The 7,225-nt window shown below is 47.4% G+C and overlaps 1 non-coding gene across 1 annotated transcript; it reads left to right on the top strand.

The window, feature by feature from the left end:
- The first annotated feature begins 2,562 nt into the window (after window positions 1-2,562).
- TRNAV-CAC (transfer RNA valine (anticodon CAC)) lies at window positions 2,563-2,636 on the top strand. Its single transcript has one exon. It is a non-coding gene; the product is annotated as a tRNA-Val (tRNA).
- The last annotated feature ends 4,589 nt before the right edge of the window (window positions 2,637-7,225 follow it).

Below are 7,225 nucleotides of genomic sequence, written 5' to 3'. Positions count from 1 at the left end.
TGACAGCAGATGAGGCTCCAACTAAACGTGCGCTTGGTCTTGAAAAGAGGCACGCACGGCGTAACCACGTAGATGTACTTGAAGTAGATAATCACGAAATAACCGACTGTGAGGACATAGCACAAGTGTTTTTCCAGCACTTTCAACGTATTTTTGCATCGAGTCCTCTTCACGTGGTTGCCTTTAGAGCCACGTCTTTGGGACGCATGCCGCAACTCAGCGACGACACGAAGAACACACTAGAGGCACCGATATCAGCACATGAAGTGGAAAAGGCAATTGATAATTTAAAAACTGGAAAATCGCCAGGTCCGAATGGCCTTTGCGCCGCTTTTTATAAACAGTTTAAATCAGACTTGTCGCATCTTCTCGCTGACATCTTTAACGAAGCGTATGAAGTAAACTCATTGCCATATTCTTTCGGGGAAGCACACACAGTGCTCATCCCTAAGACCGACGAGCCTACGAAACTAAAACATGTAACGTCGTGCAGACCAATATCACTTACCAACAATGATTACAAAGTATGCTTGAAGATGATCGCCGGCAGGTTACAATCTGTAATGGAAACCATAGTAGGCAGTCACCAAACATGCGGCATCAAGGGACGTACTATTAGCACAAACACACACATAATGAGATCAATTCTAGAGTGTTGTGACGCCTTAAGGTCGCGAGTTGCTATTCTCCAACTTGATTTGGAGAAAGCTTTTGACTGTGTTTTTTATTTTATTTTAATTGCCATTCTAAATCATATAAATGTCGGGTCCATAATTACTGACGGGGTGGCCATGGCGTACCGGAATGGCAGTACTAAGCTTATAATTAACAAGTCACTGGGGGCCCCATCAGCATTCAACGTTCCGTGCGTCAGGGCTGCCCAGCCAGTCCACTCCTGTTCTGTATTTATCTAGAGACTCTGTGTTTGGCAGTGATTGAGAACTAATGTATTCATGGGTTTACAATGCAAGCATCAGAAGTTAAACTTCAGGCTTATGCTGATGACGTAGCCGTGTGTTGCAACGACAAGGAGAGCGTTTTGCAAACGATAAATGTTGTTAAAAATTTTGGCAAAATCACAGGAAGCAGAGTAAACTGGAGCAAGTGCCACAGTATTTACCATGGGGAGTGGCCTAAGACCCCCGCTAACTTTGCGAATGTCACGTGGTCGACAACGCCAGCAAGACACCTGGGTTTACCACTTGAAGCTTATGAACAGAGTGACGAATACTGGCAGTGCGATCTTAAAAGGGTTAAAGCGAAGGCTGAGGCGTGGAAAGCCAAATACCTTTCTGTATTTGCCAGGGCTAAAGTGTGCAACTTGTTTTTCGTAGCCAAGCTATGGTACGTTATGCAATTCATGTTTTGTAACAGAGCCAATCTACAGAAATTGCACAGAGTTTTTGCCATGTTTGTGTGGGTTTCTGGGTGGGAGAGATGCAGCTGCAACAATCTCTTCAGACGGGTGAAAGATGGAGGGATAGGGCTGGCCAACCTGTTTGTGAGGCAATTAGTTGGACGGTTCCGTTTCTTCAGGAACAATGATGATCCATTTCTTCAATCGGTAGGCAAGGTTAGACTTGCACATTTGTTACCAGAGTTTATTATAAGCTCTCAAAGTGTACCGGCGGTTGTGTTCGGTTTCTATAAGGAAATTGTGTTGAGTGTTCGTTTCCTTGCTGTACGCTTTTCCAAAGAATATTTGTTTACGGTCACGAGAAAAAGGCTGCACAATGATCTATTGGACAGCCTTCTGCCCCCACCTCGGTACCGAACTATATACAGTCGAGGCCCAGGCCAGAATGTTTTGAAACGTGTAATAAAAAATGCAAGTACCGCCTGGTATGAAAACTTTCTTTTTCAAACTACACACAGGAACACTCTCAGTTGCAACGTTTTTAGAAGGAAGGGGCTTTTACATGCCATGGGGCTCACATTGCTTCATATGCAAACAACCAGGAACACTAGACCATGATTTCTTACACTGTTGGGCGGCAGTTTTCTTTTGGGATGTTCGACACCGAAAAATAAAGAATTTCCTCTTGATCCACATGGCATAAGGTATCTACCGATAGATGACGAGGACAGAACACCTTTCGATCAGATAATGTTAACTGGCCTCTACTGTATATGGAGAGCCCGCATGGCTGGCTTCTACTGCGATCCCGATGCAAGACCAGCCCGTGTTTTCTTTCGAGAACAAATAACACGTTTTCTTGATGAGCTTGCTACACAAGAGTGCCCTCCGCCTTGGATGGCCAAGACAGAACCCCTGGCTAATCTTAAAGAATTTTAAACAACGCCAGCTCATATATAAGGCGGCTTTTACTTATTAATTTTTTCTTAACGGATGAGAAGTTCATCAGTCTATGTATATATGTTCCTTATGTTGTCCTACCGATGTACTACTGATTACCAGCAATAAAGAAAAAAATGTGTGCTTCACACGCGCAAGGCCCCCGGTTCGATTCCGGGCGGGAACACTGCATTACACTTTTGTTTTCTTTGCGATCGCGAATAAGCAGAAGAAAATAGGGAGAGAAATAGCCGTCTCCGCGCTCCGTTCCCGTGGTGTAGTGGTTATCACGTGCGCTTCACACGCGCAAGGCCCCCCGGTTCGATCCCGGGCGGGAACAGTGAATTCCACTTTTGTTTTCTTTGCGATCGCAAATACGCAGAAGAAATGAGGGCGAGAAATAGCCGTCTCCGTTCCCGTGGTGTAGTGGATTCTGCTTCCGACCACAGAGCGTGATGGACGCATGATGACGGGCTCCGTTGGAGCGGCTTCAGCGGCCTTGTCTGGCCGCGGAAACAAGACGATTGCCGAGGAAGACACCTACCAAGTTGTTCTGCCAGGTCTGCCAACAGGGCGTTGTGTTTTAAATACAGTTTTTTTTGCACGCTGACATTACGGCCAAACCGTACCGGATTGAAGATTGCCGTGACGCATTGGCACAGCATTCGCTTCTTCCGGATGTTATCGCCCTGGGGGCGCATCGCATGAGCCATGTCTGGGCTATTATTTCAAGGACGCGGACGCGGTAAAGAAGATCTCGAGCATAGGGGAGCTGCGTGTGAAAAGTCGGCGCTGCCTGGTGATTCACCCGGTGAACCAGGACGTTCGACTGAAGCTCCAATGGCTTCTAGACAATGTGCCTGATGAGGACGTGCGTGTCGCCTTTGCGCCCTATGGAAAAGTTACCGAAGTACGCCGGAAGCGCTGGTGTGTGCAAGGTATGACAGAGAAGGGCTCAACTACCCAGCTCATCACGCTTAAGTTGAAAGCGGGTGTGAAGTTGAATGACTTGCCGCACCAGCCGAGCGTTGGCGGTGAGTTGGCGCTTGTTGGGGTACGAGGTCGACACCCGCTGTGCCTTCGGTGTCATGGTACGGGCCACATCTGCAGGGAATGTCGAGCCCCGCGGTGGGGAACCTGCCGACGCTACGGGCACAATGAAGACTAGCGAGCATTGCAGGCCCGAGAACCAGCGAGGACTCGTCTGAGATGCTGATGGAGGAGACGGATGCGGAGGAAGCAGCCCGTTCAGGTGGACAACCACAGCGAGATACTCAGCCATCGTTCACGACTCTGGTGAAGGAGAAGGCGGGGCCTCCCGCGACACAGATGGTAGTGTACAGGCGCAGCATAATCCTGCACAGGACGACGATGACAACGTGAAGGAGGCGGCGAAAGCCGCGGTCGCCAAAGAAAGCAACGTGGAGACCCCCGACATTGATACCATGGAGACGAACCAGGAAGCGGCGAGCACCATGGCTGGGAAACGTCCGCATGAAGAAAGCGTCGACGTGAAGCTGCAGCCTGGCGGTGGCGGCGATGAGCCTCCGCCGAAGGCAGGCGGATTAAGACGCTCGACTTTAAAACCGCGGCCGAACCTTCCAGCCGACACACGGAAGGCGGGGAAACTGCCTGCGTAGTAGGACAGGGTCCTGGTCAGTGTCAGCGTCGGTTGTTGGTCGACCGCTGTCAAGAGGCTCTGGCAGTCGTGGGGAAGGCTACGTCAACCATGAAGGTAGGCACCATGCGGATAGAGGCGTTTCTTCTTTTAAGACTTGGCTTTTAATCTTATTACTCCACTTCGAGTTGCGACCTTGACTGTCAGAGGGCTTAGAGCAAGAAGGCGACAATACCAGCTTAATCGCCTTCTTCTGGCTAACGATACTGACATAATTGCAATACAAAGGGTCGAAAATAGAGAGCCAAGAGCACACTGACCGCATGGTGTCTTCCCTTCGAACAAACTTTCATGTGTGTGTCTGTCATTCTATTGGGGCGTCGGGTGGGTGCCTTGTATTGATCCGTAAGACGTTAAGAGTAAACGTAGAGTCTGTATTTGCATGCCCAAGTGCTCGCCTTTTGATTGCTGATCACTTTTTTTCGAATTTATGGTGGGGAATTGTTTGTGTATGTGCTCCAAATATAGCAAGTGAGCGTAAAATTTTCTTTGAATCCCTTGAGCCATGGTTGGAAGGCGACAAATTTTTGCTTGTACTTGGTGACTTCAACTGTGTGTGCGCCGCAGTTGACAGAGTGAAATGTAGGCCACTGAGAGGCAAGAGCTCTGAAGTTTTGAATACATTTGTGCATGAGTATGGTCTAGAGGATGTTGGCATTGTGTTCTCCACTGGGGCCAACCCTGAATACACGCACTTTCAGCGGGACAGCCATGCAAGACTTGACAGGATGTATGTATCTGTTGATCTTATGCCGATATGCTCAAGTTATGACGTTAAACCTGTACCTTTCAGTGATCATAGCCTCTTGAGTATGACTTTAAGGAATGAAGGGCCGCAAATCGCGCTTTAACTGGCACCAATGGTAACTGATCACAGAGCTTCTGGAGGATGAAGGGTTCATTATGCAAGTCAAGACCAAGCTAGACAAACTGCTGGACGCGCAGCCAGCTAGTTTTGCATATGAATGGGAGGGGTTCAAAGAGTGGGCAAAAATGAAAGCAAAAGGAAAGAGCAGATTGGTTCGTTATAAAGAGAAAGAAAAAGAAAGGAACGGCCAACTTGAATGCATGCTGAGCATGGAAAGTAGCGTGCGAGGAACTTTCACGAAACAAATACGGGAAGTGAAATGCCAGCTCGAAAGAGTTGACGCCGACAGATATAGAGCCGCTGTCATACGCGCAAGGTCTGAAATATTGTGGGCATTCGAAACGCCAACAAAACGAGCGCTATGAGGCGAGAAAAGATACGCTTGCCAGGAAGAAATTAGGAGCATCCGATATGACTGCCGGACTTCCGAAGATGCGAGAGACATTCAGAGCACTATAGCCGAACATTTCACGGAACTTCTTAGCAATAAGCTCGAGACCATAGAAGGCTTTCATGTAGGCTTTTTAAGACTGGTGCCAACACTACATGACGAAATTAAGGAACGCCTTGAACTGCCTATATCTTTACAGGACATAGGAAAAGCAATAGACGACCTACCATCTGGGAAAGCCTCTGCGCCAGATGGGCTAAGTGTGGCCTTTTATAAAACCTTTAAGCTTCCTGTTGCACAGTGCATGCTCCATGTGATAACTGAGGCTTATGAACGCAAGCAGGTTCCATTGTCTTTCGATACGTCCCACATTGTTCTAATTCCAAAGACTGATGATCCGGAAGAACAACTGTTGGTGGGGTCATATCGACCGATTAGTCTCACCAACGTCGTCTACAAAGTATATATGAAGGTTCTAGCGAAAAGACTGCAGTCTGTGATCACGAAATTGGTAGGGTCCCACCAGACATGTGGAATTAAAGGTCGTAGCATTGCCACAAATATACATGTCACACGCAGCGTATTAGAGTGTGTCGATGCACTTGGCGGTCAAATAGCAATGATGAAGTTCGACTTGGCAAAAGCCTTTGACCACGTCTCTCGCGAAATTCTTTTTTCCATCCTGGAACATTCCAAACTAGGCAACGTTATAGTAGATGGCGTAAAAATGGTCTGTAAGAACTGTACGACCTACATTATAGTTATTGGCGATCTCACTGACAAACCTGCTGTACGTTCTTCAGTAAGACAGGGATGCCCGCTTTCCCCCTTGCTTTTCGCAGTGTATTTAGATATACTATGCCTGGCAATTATCAAGTCGGAGCGAATTTCAGGTTACAGGCTGCAGTCATCACACGGGAATGTATTCGCGTATGTTGACGATATAACGGTGTTTTGCGCTGATAGACAGAGCATTTGTGAAGCCACGAGAGTGGTTGAAAAATTTTGCGCTCAGACTGGAAGTCAGATTTATTAGGGAAAAAGTTCCGGCTTTTGGCATGGCGAATTGGACGTAACACAGGGTTGTTTTTCTCGGCTTCCATGGCCCACCTTGCCAACGCGGTATCTAGGAGTACCACTGGATTGTTATCGGGATCCCAGCTCGTACTGGAAAGAAGAAACTTCGAGAATGAAAGAGAAAGCGGTCGGGTGGCAAGGAAGACAGCTGTGAATGTTATCCCGTGCAAAAGGACATCTGCAATGTCCTTTTGATTTCGAAGCTCTGGTATATCATGAATGTGGCTTGTGCGACACGAACAGCTATTCAAAAAATACATCGTGCTTTTGCTGTTTTTATTTGAGCGGCCACCTGGGAAAGAACCAGGCGAACTAACCTCTTTGTTTCAGTTAAAAGAGGAGGGCTTCGCCTGGCGCATCTTTTTTTGCGACAAGTGGCCTCGCGATTTATGTTTTTCCGTCATCAAAGTCATCCCTTTCTAAGAACAGTTATGCATGTGCGCCTACAGAGACTGCTCCCTGGAAGGATAGTCTCATCTGATAACATGTGTGGCGCTGCGACAGGATACTTGCGCGAGGTTGTTCTTTCGTGCAAGATGTGTGTACGTTTCAGCCCTGAGTACCTATGCAATGTTAATAAGAAAAAGCTGTACAACGCGCTTGTTGACGTGATGTTGCTGGTACCTATCTATCGGACACCACACTTTGGAGGCCCAGGGCAAGATATCTTTAAAAGAGTTAAGAACATGCCCGTTAGACCTATGGTCAAAACCTTTTTTTTTAAACTGCATTCAGGTACGCTGCCTGTTAAAACCTGCCTGCATGATAAAGGGCTATTCGTGCCATGGCCAACAAACTTTGTTATGCAGGAAGCCCGAGACAGTGGAACATGTTTTCCTAGAATGCTGGGATCCAATTTTTATTGGGAAGTCCTTCGGAGGACGATTAAAAAGGAACTCCCTTTAAATCCCTACG

Source organism: Dermacentor variabilis, unplaced genomic scaffold, assembly GCF_050947875.1.
Source record: "Dermacentor variabilis isolate Ectoservices unplaced genomic scaffold, ASM5094787v1 scaffold_13, whole genome shotgun sequence".
Classification (NCBI taxonomy): domain Eukaryota; kingdom Metazoa; phylum Arthropoda; class Arachnida; order Ixodida; family Ixodidae; genus Dermacentor; species Dermacentor variabilis.
The sequence above is the reverse complement of the archived record's forward strand: the minus strand, read 5'-3'. Positions and strand labels throughout refer to the sequence as shown.